The following is a 14,446-nucleotide window of genomic DNA, read 5'->3' on the forward strand; positions in this document are numbered from 1 at the left end:
CAGTCTTAGGCTGAATCCTATTCTGTAAATGGATCAGGGCAGAGCTGCTCAGACTGGAGCAGAGGAGGGGTCTTGGAGCCCCATCGGATGCCCCCACTCTGCCCCTCCCACCACTTCCAGGCAAAACCCCAGCACACAGCGTTTCCCACTCTTCGCCCATCTGCTATTGACTCTCACCTTTGAAAGAATTAGTCTTCCAAACAAACTGCGTTTAAGTAGTCATCAGTTTGTGTTCTCTTCTTTTTATTCCAGAGGTACATATAGTTGCTGCTCAAAACTTCTCATCAGAATAAAATAAATGAGAGACTACACTGAATTGCGGGTGGGGTAGGAGAGTGGTGGAAAGTTTGCATTGGCATTGGCCTTTGGTGGTAAATATTGACTTTCTATTAGGCTTTTTGAAAAAATGAAGGTATTTCTCCTGCCACCATCTTTAGATGTGTAGGGCTTTTATTCCAATTAGGATTGGCAGATAAAATATACTGTATTTTAATTAGCTAAATATGAAAACTCTAGTCCCAACCCCCTGCTGCAGTGCAGTGGGCTAGTGGGGGAGAGGGGCCCTTGGTTTCTAATCAAGACCAGGTAACCGTCATTAGGTAAGTTAATGTCTCTTAACTTCAATCAAAAGAAGACACCAGCTTTTGAAGATTTTTGTGGGAATTAGAGAAATATTTAGTGAGGTTGTGAGCACACTTTGCAAAACTATACATCCTTTAATTGGGTTTTGGATTTCCTGGAAGGATTAAACATCATGATTTCAAGCATTCTCAGTCTCAAAAGTTCAAAAGTACATCCAGACAATGGGATACTATTCAGCACTAAAGAGATGTGAGCTATGGAGCCATAAAAAGGAATGGAAATAAAAAGCCATAAAAATGGAGGAAGCCTAAACACATATTGCTAAGTGAAAGAAGCCAAACTGAAAAGGCTACTGTATGATTCCAACTATATGACATTCTGGAAGAGGGAAAACTATAGAAGCAATAAAAGAATAGTCGTTACCACAGGTGGGGGATGGGGAGAGAGGAATAGACAGAGCACAGATTTTTTTTGTTCTTTTTTTTTTTTTATTTTGAGGAAGATTAGCCCTGAGCTAACATCTGCCACCAATCCTCCTCTTTATGCTGAGGAAGACTGGCCCTGAGCTAACATCCATGCCCATCTTCCTCTATTTTATGTGGGACGCCTGCCACAGAGTGGCTTGACAAGTGGTGTATCAGTCTGTCCCCCGGATCCTAACCAGTGAACCCTGGGCCACCAAAGCAGATCTTGATCACTGTGCCACTGGGTGAACCCCCAGAGATAATTTTTAGGGCAGTGAAAATATTCTGTCTCATGCTATAAAGATGGATATATGTCATTATACATTTGTCCCAACCCATAGAATGTACAACACAGAGAATGAACCCTAAGGTAAACTGTGGGCTTTGCAACACGGTAGCTAACATGCAGCGGTGAGGGTCTCTGGCCGGAAATTGAACCCAGATCACAGGCATGAGAGGAACTCCAGCTACTAGACCACCAGGACAGGCGTTAGGTGCTGGTGGGATTTGACTACTTACAGCTTTCTGACGAATTTTTACACAGTTGGATCCTTCAAACTAGACCAAAGAGAAAATCTTGGCTGGTCTAAGGTTTAAATGTTGTTTTACCAAATTTCTAAAAAGAAGTGAAGAAGGCCTCTGCCTACCAGGAAAAAATGTTGTGGGGAGCAGCATCCAGTCAGGTCAGGCTTGGTGTGCCCTCCTCAGAAACCTCCACCTGGCTAGTGAGGTCCCCAGAGGAGGCAGGTCACCCGCTGGCAGGATCTGGGTGGCTCCTGGCTTGGGACCCCATAGAAAGGGCTGGTGACACACACCCAGGCATGGAGAGGCCTACAGGGCCAGTGCCCGGGTGGGGTGTGCTCCGTGGATGGGGCCTCCCAGTCCTGACCTGTCCCCACATGGTGGCCCGTTTGGTGCTCAACACCTGCACCTGCAGGAGCAAGACCCAGGAGCTAGAAAGTTCAGCTGGGGTGGCACTGGGGCCTCACTCTTTGGCGCCATCTCCTCAGGTGCTGGGCGGCCCCAAGCCCCTGGCTCCCCTTCTCTGTGACTTGTTCTGAGGGGATGTCACAGGCGTCAGGCTGAGTAGAGCAGTGTGGTTTGGCGTCAAGAGGAGTTGGAAGCTAAGGAGACGCTCTCCAGTTTCAGACTCCATTCTCTGGGATCATTTGGCACACGACAGGCTCTAAATGGGCAATTTCCTTTCTAAATTTTGTCCCCTTCCCCGTCGCTGTCCTCTCCTTCGCCCTCGCCCAATGGCTTCCCCTGCCAGTGATGCTGCCCTGCATGGCCAGGACCCCCCACCCCTTGCTGCTCCAGCACCCACCCTCTGCCCTGGTGACAGGCAGTTCCACCTGCATCCTGTGCCTTTACCAGCTGGCTTTTATGTTGCACCCAAGAGGCAGTATCTGATCCAGCAGGCCATGCGCTCCCCTCTGGGGAGCCTCCCCCTGGTGAGCTGGAGGGACTCTCCAAAGAAGCCCATACTCGCCTCATGGAATTCCACGATGTTTGGACACTCCAGAGGCATAAGGATCCCTCCTCCAGGGCAAATTTACTCTCCTGCATTCTCCACCTGAGCAGGTAGTCAAGGCTATGAAGCCAGCACCATATAGTCAGCTCCACCTTTCTTGCCCAAAGGAATCTGAGGTCGAGGTCCAAGAAGAGACAGGATTCTCTTCTTCCTTTTAATGCCAGTCCCATTTTGGGAATTCCACTTCATGAGAATGGAACCCCTTTTCATTCAATCATAGCTTCCACATCTCCTTTTTTGACCTCCTCACACCTCCCAGCACCTCAACCTTCTCCTTCCAGCTCCCCTCCTGCCAAAAAGAATCCCCGACACCCATGTGTGTAGATTCTCCCCATATTTTCTCTTACACACCCTTCTTCCAGTCCCTTCCAACAATACTCCTGTTTTCACCAGCCAGCCCACCCCTTCGGTGGCTGTCCCCTCCACCATCACAGCCATGGCATCTGCAGGTTGGACCTCCCTACTTTAGATCCTGGTGTCATTGACATGGACATGACTTCCCCTTCCCAGGCTGTCACTTTCAGGTCTCCCGCAGGCTCTGCCAACTTCAAGCCTGCGCTTGACAGCGATGCTATGAATGCCACGCCTCCTCCCCAGGCAATCATCTTCCCGTCTCCTCCTGTCTCCAGGGAGGACCACTTCCCATTTTACAAGGTGCCTCCTTGTTCTGAGAATGTGCCACCCAGAGGCGACATTGCCTAGGCCAACGTCTCCAGCCATTTACCTACAGTCAGTCAGCAGACGGGCCGCAATTTCCAACCTTCTCTTTGACCCAGGAATCACTTCTCGGCCCAAATTTGGGTCCTGTGATGGGCAGCAGCCTAACAACTCTGTCCTGGTGGGAGAACTAGTAGCCCCGGCACAAGCTTGGGCCTAACCTCTCCTGCAGCCCAGCCACCCACGGGCGGCATAAGGCCATCTGGTTTTGCAGGTTTGACATTGCCAGCTTCCACATCTGACACCACTGTCAACACCTTAAATCTAAGAACCTGGGGCCCGCCTGTCCAGAACACAGGAGGGGACAACACCATTCCCATGACTGGAGGACCTGATATTCCCACTTTGCATCAGTACAGCTGGGGCTCACCTGGCCAAACCACAGTCGTGGGTAACAACATCTCACTTGTGATGGGAGGTCCCTGTGTCACCGTCTACCATCAGAATGCTTGGAGCCCATCTACCCAGAGCATAGGTGGGCTGATGGGGGATGCCACTGTTCCTACTATGACTGGATGCACTTATGGTCCCCTCACAGAGAACACCTGCAGCCCCCTGGGCAAAGTGCAGGTGGGGTCATGGGGACAGCACCAGATGTTTATATTGAGAAACCTCTACTCTCAGTCAAATCACCTGCCCCCCACCCCCGACCCAAGCTCTGGGCCAGTTTTCTCTAGGCTGGGAACTGGCAGGATGCCCACTGCTCTTTAGAGGGGCTTCCTCTGCCCCTACCCATTTCCTCAATGGGCTCTTATCTTTCCCAGATTACATGTATGTTTTTAATGTATACAAAACCTTGTTCTTGTTTATCTGCCTCTGCTCATGTGGCTTTCCTCTTTGCTCAGCTGTAAAGGAAGAATGGACACATACGAGTGGTGATGTGTTGAGCCAAAACTAACTATGCAAAATGTTCTGTGTCCCGGTAACGGGGATGTGGAAGCCGCCACACTTTATGACTGCACGTGCTGACTCCTGAAATCTGGGTTTGAGTGTGAGGGTGACGCTCCAAGAGGAAGGAATGTCCAGAGGAGGGAGCGATGGGTCACTCACCCTGGCCTCTTGTCTCCGTGCTGCTCTCTTGTCTCCCCCGCTCTGACTCACTGGAGGCTAGATAATCCTTGATGTGTGACAGGAAACTACACTTTATGATTTTAGTTTTGAAAAAGGTTTCAGTGTCTTTTTTGTGCATCTTTTTATTTAATTTACCCATCGGGCAGTCGTCCTCACACATTCCCACTTCACCGGGGAGGGTGGATTTGCACCCAGGTTCTTGCATCTGGAGGAACAAAGGAAGAAAGAGCTCATGCCTGCTCTGCAATTATTGAAAATTTAAATTTTACTTAGAATTTCTCATGCTGCTTAAAAATATCACAAAAGATCTTCTTTAATAACCAGCCTGACTCTAATCTAAACTGCTAAAATATCAGATCGCATGAGTTACAATGGCGCCCAGTTCTAGCTGAACCTAGAGTTCCACTGGGCCTCCACTAGACCTAAGAAATGCATAATTCCTGACCCTGTGGAGCCTATGTTCTAGCTGGAGGGGAGAAAAGAAACAACAAACGTATGTACATTGTCTGGTAGGTTAGCCAGTAATAAATGCTGTAGACAATAAAGCAGCATATGGAGGATTGAGATTGTGGGCAGACAGAGGCAGAGCTGTCAAGATAAGCAGTGGACAGGATAAGCCTCACTGGGAAGGTGGGACTGGAACAGTCTAGAGGGAGGCCAGAGAGTCAGATGTCTGAGGGGAAGGCATTCCAGATCATGGGAAGGCAGAAGGCTGACCAAGCTGGAAAATAGACCTCACCAGGCACTGCATCTGTCTTGATCTTGCACTTCCCAGGCTCCAGAAATGTGGGAAATGTGTCTGTTGTTTAAGCTGCCCAGGCTATGATAGTTTGTTACAGCAGAATTAACAGACTAATTCTGAATTGGTCTGAATTATGAGCAGACTAATTCAGATAGGTAGGGAGGGAGGGAGATAGATGATAGATAGATAGATAGATAGATAGATAGATAGATAGAGGATAGATGCGTAGAGGATGAACGGAGACAGAGCGCATCCATATGAGTTCCTTCAGCAGTAATGCTTTGATTGCCTTCACTAGGCAATTCAAATAGGAGATTCCCATTTTAAAGGGAGCATAAAAGTGCTCACTTCTATGAAGCAAAAATATGGAAAAATATGATAACTGAGTCTAAAAATGCAACAGTGATGAGACGAGCCCTGTGGGAACAAAGCGCGCCATCAGAGAGGCTGCCGGACTCCTCCAGGCCCTGCTGCCTGGTCACGCACTCTGACTTGTGTTTCACAGGCCAGAGATCAAGGCTCCTGCTCTCTGGCTTCAGAGAATCGCCTGCTTCTGTCGTCAGAACTGCCTCTCAGAAGCAGGGCTGAAATCCGGTTTGTTCTGATCGTCTTGCACCCTCTCTCCGCCATGCCTGCAATATTACCAGGGACAAATTTTGAAAATTCATGCTTCTTTTCCTTTGAAAAGGCCTTCAAGCTAAAAATAATGATCCTGATAAGGCAAACGTTTAACAAGTGTGTGAGGGATGTAAAGATGATTTTAAATTCCATGTTTTGATGCACTTACACGATTGAAGCTATTTCTAAATAAATAGAATATTTTAATTTTTTATGAAAATAATACATGAACATGATAGTGACCAGAATACTATGGAAATTCGACCCTTCTCACCCCCATTCCCCTCTCCAGAGACAGGTTTTTGCTATTTCGATGCTACCCCACAATCCTAAACATTATGCTGATCCAGCTGCATCAGGTCAGGTCCATTTTAGACAAGATTTTTAGCCCCTAACACGAGGGGGCAGGATAGACTCCCACTCCCACCACTTCTCCTCTCTCTTCCTTTCCAAAACGTCACGTTCATTTCATTAATTTGCTGCTTCTCTCTGGTAACTTCATCTAATCTTGTTCACTTTATCTATGAGGGAAGTTGGGGGCACAGGGGCTAAAAGCACTGGATCTGGAGATCAACCACCTGGCTTGGAATCCTTGTTCTTCAACTTTTATTAGCTCTGTATCCCTGAGTAATTACATAAGCTTCCTGTGCCTGTTTCCTCATCTGTAAACCAGAGAAAAAGCCAGCCCTGGGGGTCTAGTGGTTAAGATCCGGGCTCTCATCATCACAGCTCTGGTTCCTTTCCTGCTCAAGGAACCACACCATCCGTCTGTTGGTTGTCATACTGTGGTGGCTGCGTGTTGCTGTGATGCTGAAAGCTATTCCGCCGGTATTTCAAACACCAGCAGGGTCACCCATGGTGGACAGGTTTCAGGGGAGTCTTCAGAGGACCTGGGCACCCACTTCTGCAAAACTTGGCCATGAAAACCCTATGGACAGCAGCAGAGCATCATCCGATACAGCTCTAGGAGTCGGAATTGACTCCATGGCTCTAACAACAACAAATTAGGCTTTACCAAGTAAGGGATACCAAAAGATGCTGTATCTTATGTTTTCTCCTTTTTAGTTTTTTACCTTCAATGACTAAGTTTGTCATATCAGTTATGAATTTTCCCTCCTAAAAATCAATCCAATTGTCTTTCAGCTCCATCATCACTGACTCAATTAGGCCCCTAGTCTCTCTCATCTGCGCCTTTCCTACTTCTTCCTGAGTTATGGCTGAACTACAGTCTCTTTTGCTACCCTGCTAGCAAAAGTCATTTCTAATCATCACATTCCAGGCTCCTCATCACCTACATTGATTACGACATTCAAAATTTTGCACATATGGCCATTGCCTCTGTCTCCAATCTCATCACCATGAGCTCCTGGCCCCTCCTCGTTTCCCAGCCTCCCATTTATACTCCAATAGGACTGAATCGTCTCTAAATTCACTGGGATAACGTCCTCTCATCTCATGTCTTTGGGTGCACATTGTTCAGACTCCTCAGAATATTCTTCCCCCACATTGACCTATTGGAGAATTTCTGGTCCTCCTTTATAATCGTGTTCCCTTATAACCTCTCCTGGAAGGTCTTCCCCGACCTTCTCGGAGGTTAATCACTTTCTCACCTGGCTGCTACCTAGGTAACCTGTGCGTATAGTTTTTCACATCATGTTGTGATGGACTTCTTTGAATATATATCTATATCCACTAAAAGACTTGTACTCCTTCAGGAAGCTACCGTTTCCTTTCCAGAACCTAGCATAGGTAAACAATCTTACTTGGTAAACAATCAAGAAATATTGGTGGAATTGAATTTTAAGAAGACAGGATTCAGTTCAGATCCCAGGTGGACATGGTACTGCTTATCGAGCCATGCTGTGGCAGGTGTCCCACATGTAAGGTGGAGGAAGATGGGCACGGATGTTGGATCAGGGCCAGTCTTCCTCGGCAGGAAGAGGAGGATTGGCAGCAGATATTAGCTCAGGGCTAATCTTCCTCAAAAAAAAAATTAAAAAAAAAAAGACAGGATTCACATATATGTCTCTATCAATTAGACAATGATAGACATCATGGGTTGTATTATGCAGTCCATTCCTTTTTGGTCCAGAGTATAAATGGTAAGTGGGAAGGGGGAGGAGAGGTGGTGTCAGTGAAGTGTGAGGAGTATGAGATAACTGCAAATTAGAGCATGTAGGGGCTGGTTCCACAGGAAAAGGATTTGTGCTTGGACTTGATTTGAAAAAGAAAAGGATGTAGGAGGTATTCCTTGAGGAAGTCACTGGAGTTATTCAGTCGTTGACCTGACTTTTATGATAATAATAGTAATAACATTAATTCACCATGTATTAGGAATGTACCACGTGCCGGGCACTGTTCCAGATACAGGGGAAGAAACAGTGAATGGAACCAATCAGATCTTGGGCCTTAAGGAACTTGCCATCCAGTTGAGGAGAAAAAAATAAATCATAACAACACAACTACCATATTTGTTGCCTTCTATGTGCCAGACACAGTCTGAAGCACTTTTCTCATAAGATCTCACTTGGTTTGCACAACACAAATGCTATAGAGTAGGTAATATGATCCCTCTTCACAAATGAGGAAATGGAGGCTCAGTGAGGATGCTCAAAGTGCTGTCAGTCAGAGTGTTTGGGAGTGGTCCAACTGGGATTTGAATCCAGGACTCTCTAGTCCATGTTCTTTCTCTACTACCACTCTGCTTCTAACCAAAGAGTGAACATAGTCTCTATCAGTGATCCTGGGACCTCTTTTTGGGAATAGTGTTAGCTGTATGGAATTTGCCATAACAATGAATCACCAGGTGATGCCAGTGAAGCACCTATGGGATCCTGCAGTTCAGATGCACAATCTCACCTGGTGGCATGGTGTTGAGGGTCAATGACGAATGTTGACCATATATAACTATAAGTCAACCCATTAAGACGTATTCATGAGAGATTCTACCATACAGAAGAAAAAATCTCAAGAATTAAGAATTTCCAAATATGGATTCAGAAGTGGCATCAAATGAGTATAAACGACTGCTATTTAGAAAACCTGAAGATAAAGACTTCAGGTGCTTGACATATACATTTAACGTTGGAATAGACCTTTCAAATCTGTTCAGAGGCCTGCCCAGTGGTGTAATGGTTAAGTTTGCATGCTCCGCTTCAGCAGCCCGGGGTTTGTGGGTTCAGATCCCGGACGAGGGCCTACACAAAACTCATCAGGCCATGCTGAGGCAGCATCCCACATAGAAAAACTAGAGGAAGATTGGCACAGATGTTAGCTCAGGGCCAATTTTCCTCACAAAAAAAGAGATCTGTTCAGAGTTGAGGAGGTTTACTTTAGAGTTCATGAAAAAAGAAACTGCTCAGTGTATTACCCAGCTGAAGAACCAAGTTTAGATGCCATCAACTGAAGTAAATAGTAGTCTTCATTCACAGTGAAATATAAGAATTGTAAATAGATTGTGTTACAAAAAGAAATATATGAACTCTATCAATGCATGCTTGGCACAGACTTTGGATCTAACTGATCCCTGCATATTAACAACATCTGATAATGAATAAATGAGATCTAAAGAACAACTTGAGGGTGTCTTTGGAGTTTGGCTACCTATGTCTACTTTGCATGTTCTCAAACACAGGCAAAAAAGTCATAAAGGTGTCAACACAAAAAATAAATTGGCCGGTTATTTTACCCTCAAAACCAGTTTATTCAGGAGCAACCGAAAGAATTGCAATTCAGGATATGCAGGCTATGGTGGACCAGAGGCAAATTCAGAGAAACAAAGGAAGGGGCTGGCCTTCAGAGGAAAAGGGGGACCTGGGGGAGTGGCTTAACAAAAATATCCATTGGAGGAAACTGGGAGTCCAAAGTGTAGAGACTTCTCATTGGCTGGGCTGTTGCCCTGCAGGAAGAGAAATCTTCCTTCCTCCTGCTGGGTAGAAAAGTAGAAAACATCTTCCTGTTGGAAACAAAAGCTCAGGTCTCTTCCTGTTTGGAGAAATTGATGATGTATGATACTGAGAGCTCCCCCTACAGGCCTTTCTCATCCAATTTAGTTAAGGTTTCTTTATTAATTTCACATTAGTGAAGAAAGATAAGAGGGATGAAGTCTGCTCTGTTCCCTTTTGGGATCTTAGTGAGTAACACGCTACATGGCGTAAAGGCAAATACCTGTTGAGTGATTACAGGAATGAAAATCACTGCCTGCCTGTGCCTTCTGAGCTAAGAATAGAAGCCAGAACTAGGTCCTGTGGCCACATTTACCTGAAGGGTGGATTGAAAGCAAATATCTGGTAAAGGGAAATCAGATTATCATGACAGGTTTAGAACAATCATGACTCATCTTCTGCGGCTTTGTCACCCGAAATAAAAGTTTGTCATTATCAAAGAAGAGAAAGATAGGGCAGCGGAGCTGTTAGACAACCTGGTAAGAATGCCCCTCACTCTGACAAAAGTGTTCATTGATGAGAACTGATGCCAGTCTTCAAGGGAAATAATATAAGCCTCATCAAACTGTTAAAGGAAACAAAAGTGTGTTTGTGAAACAGAGAATTGTAACTAATACAAGGGCAGAACAAATTTGAGATCAGGAGGATTACCATCCCTCTGATTAAGTGATTATCAGTGAAGCCTCTTTGGTGTCTAGGAGTGTGACTCTGGACCTGATAGAAATTCTGCTGTGTCCTTTAGGTTGCTTTTCATTATAAATGATAGAAAAGTCAACCCAAACTGGCTTAACTACAAAAGGAATTTATTGGCTCACTTAATCAAAAAGTCTAGGGCTTGGGGTGGGATCCGTTACTGCTGGAAATGGGGCTCACATCATGGCATCAAGTACTGGTTTATCTCTCTCTCACCTCTGTCTTTTGCTAGGTGGGCTCCATCCTCACCAGAGCTCTCCCCTCACAAGGGCTGCCAGTGAGGCTAGACTTTGCATTCTCTTGTGCCCACATCCAATAGGAAAAAGGCCCTACCTCTGATCCAAGTCTCAGAAAAACTTTCATGGTGTCTTGCTGGCTCAGAAAAAGAATTTGCTAATTTCCATGGTGTAAATACTCCCATCATGGCCAATTTCAAGCTTCAAAAGTAATGTCACTTTAACGTGGAGTTGGGAAGAAATGTAAAGAAGCAAACCATTATATTGTATTCCCATCATACAGAGACATTAGATGCAAATAACCTTGAGTGCATGGCTGATACTAAAATATAAAATAGTTAAGAAGTGATGAGTTTTGGATATTTGTTACCTATGTTTTTAATATAACTTCTTTAATTGAAAGTTTTATAACAATTTTTAATAACAGCTGTGGCTAGCAACTAACTCACAAGATTCCTGAAAAATTAACGATTGGCTTGCATAAGCTGGGACAAGCCAGCTTCCACACACCACTTGTTTTTAGGTAGAATCTTTTCCTCTGTAATTGTTTTCTTTCTCTCAATAGGAAATCTCTTATCAGAATTTCCAGTCTTTTTTCTTTCATTAGTTCCTCCACTCCAATGTTATCAGAAGGCAACAAAATTTTTTTTCTCATTTCCACCATCAATCAGAGAAAAACAGATGGAATCAATAATAAAAGTCTTAGCGAAGACTGTTGTAATTATAGCACACAATTCTGGCTTCTGTTTACTGCTACCTGTCCATGTAGTGACATGAACAATTTCATGCGTTACTTGTACAGAGTAAGCCAGTGTACTCATTTTCTATTACTGCATAGCAAACTGCCACAAATTTAGCAGCTTAAAACAACGTCCATTTATGATCTCAGAAGTCCAGGTGGGCTTGACTGGGTTCTCTGCTTAGGGTCTCACAAGGCCAAAATCAAGGTGTTGGCCAGGCTGGCTCTGACCTCGGGGCCCTGGAGAAGGATTGTTTTCCAAGTTACTCAGGTTGCTGGCAGAATTCAGTTTCTTGTGGCTATCGGATTGAGGTCCCTGCTTTCTTTTCTGGCTGTTGGCAAGGGGTCACTCTTGGCTTCTGGAGGCCACTCTCTGGTCTTGTGGATATAGCCTCCCCCTCCCAGCCTTCAAAGACAACGTCCATGCCTTGAATCCTTCTTATTCTTTGACCCTTTTTGACTTTCCCTCTTCCTACCAGCTGGAGAAAATTCCTTGCTTTTAAAAGCCTCCTGTGATTAGATTAGGCCCACGTGGAAAATCTCCCTTTGGCCACAATGTGCCATAATCATAGGCATGATATCTCATCACATTCACAGTCCTGGGGATCAGAGTGGGAAACCTGGAGGGGCTATTTTAGCATTCTGCCTACTGCAGCCAATAAAACTCTTTCTTTCGCAAGTTGAGTTAGCAAAACCTGTCGAGTCTTTTCAATGTTTGTTCTATTTGAATTCACCAAGTCCTTGCTGGGAAATTTTATAAACAGAACTAACGTGTTCACCAAAAAAGTTCGTTTTTGTTTATAATTAAAACTAATTTACAACATTTTAAAAATAAGTTTATAAAGAATACACAAAATATGCTAGAATAGTTACATCTAATAATAAGCAAGATATAAAAGTTTATGTACAGTACCATTTCAAGCGTATTTCTAAAATTAAAAACCTATGTGAATTATGCAAGTTAAACTATAGAGAGGAAAGGTAAGCAACGTGATCTGCCCCCAAAGGGCTTAATATTGAGGAGGAAAACCAGATATGCGCACAAATAACCACAGAATGAGGGAGAATGCAAACAATGCAATAATTCGGGGGGGAAAAGACAATAAAACTGTTGGAATACAGAGACTGTTATAAAAACCAAATCAATGCATCTACATACTTTTTTGGGGAAAAGTTGAGGGCAGTGTTTGGGAATACAAAATGATCTGCAGAGCTCAGTAAGAGCGGCCAGCAAGTCTCCATCTCGATTTTCCTATGCTCAGTAAAATGAGAGACACTGTTCACATGAAGGTGAGGTCACAGGTCAATTTCAACTAAATGTGATAAAGACATTAGTCCTTGGGCCCCTGGAAGTTCTATAGGTGAGGCAAATGTAGCAAGCAGTGTCTTTACACGGTGGGCCCTACCCTTTCTGCCTAAATCACTTCCCCTTCATATGCTCTTGCTTCTCGAGACACCAATGGGCCTAAGAAGTGGGAAAGTTCCAGAAATGTCAAAAGACTTTGGCTCAGTGCCAGCTTGAGAACTGTACCCTCACTTCGCTTTCAATAACTACATCTCACTTTCAATAACTACATCTCACTCCCTCCATTGAAAGACTATTCCCAGGTATGAAGCTTTTTTTTTTAATCTTGGTGGGGGATGTCCTGATTAGATTCACCATTCCTGTATTCTTTTTTATGCAGATGGTTTGGCATAACAGAAATGTCATGAGTTTGGCATAACAGAAATAATCATCATTCCTGGGATGGAACTCCAGTTCTGATCATTTCTTGTACGGAAATCTTGGGCAAGTTACTGAACTTCTCTGGTTCTCTGCTACGTATGGGAAACTTGAACTCCAGACATCCCAAGAATGCCATAAGAAATGAACGAGATTATGTTTGCGATAGGCCTGGTATACAGAAGGGGTTCTATAAGTGCTAACTCCCCACTCCCATTGCTCTCATATCGTTTTAGTAGCAGTGGAAGCTCATTAATAGGCTCTCTTTCATGAACCTACTATTTTGAAAGGATTTGTGAAGTAAGATTACAGGAGAGGGGAAAGTAGACTTCACCTGCTCTGTACACTTCATCTGGAAGCAAAGACACACCCACTCAGCGCTTGTTAATGAGGCCTCTTCTCAGCCAAGCAAATGCGCTCAAATGAGCGGGTTTAGGCAACCAGATCATTAACTGGAGTTTCTCGTTTGATTTCTCAGCAGACAGAGAAACAGGAGATTGTTCTTTCAGAAACTCGAACAGTGATTTGTTTCAAAACCAGGAAGAAATAAAATTCATTCTTCGCTGAAGTGATAAAAGTTTTGGTTAAAAGGCCATAAATTCAATAAACATACTGGCTGAGTGCCTGACCCCTAATGAAATCTGCTTATCCCCCCACAGCTTTTCACTCTGTAAAGAGCAACCACAGTTCCACCCAGCAGAATAGATTCTTCACAGAAATCTTATTTATACCTTGATTGTCCAAGAGAATCCATCTCTACAAAAAGCTCCTCTTTTCTCCCCAGGCTTGAAAAACTCAAATGTTAGAGTATGGCTGTGAAGCCACAGGTAATCTTGTGTTGTGAGCTGAGAACATTGGCGAAAGAATGAGGACAGAAATCTGGTATTTCTCTAGGTCACTTTTACTTTGAATCCGGGTAGAAAAATCCTTAGGACAGAGTGTTTAAAAGTGCCCCGAGAACAGAGTCAGGGAAATGGGCCTGTCTGGACTGTGGAGGTGCAAACTCATGGAGGCATCCTCCTCGGCCTCCCTGGGCCCCGCATGGCTGTGCCTTGAGGACAAGGTTGCAGCTCATGGTGCTCCTCCACTCGGATCCAGTCAGCCCACACCGGGCAGCAAGCAGCAGTGGCCTGGACTTCGCATGTCAGGGTGGAACTGGAGCTGTGCAAACAGGGCCAGCAGAGGCGGGAGATCAGAAAGTCAGACAACTAGGTGGAGGCAAGTGAAAACCCACAGTCTGGGGCAGGAGGTTGGTTGGAAGGTTGTGTTTGTTCTGGGTCCCAGATTCCAGGTCTCAGACCAGCAAGCTTATAAAGGTGGCTTGACAGTGTTTCAGTATTGATCTGTTCCTCGGACAAAGGGACAGAGAAAACAAATCAAACC

Source organism: Equus przewalskii, chromosome 22 (assembly GCF_037783145.1).
Source record: "Equus przewalskii isolate Varuska chromosome 22, EquPr2, whole genome shotgun sequence".
Taxonomy (NCBI): domain Eukaryota; kingdom Metazoa; phylum Chordata; class Mammalia; order Perissodactyla; family Equidae; genus Equus; species Equus przewalskii.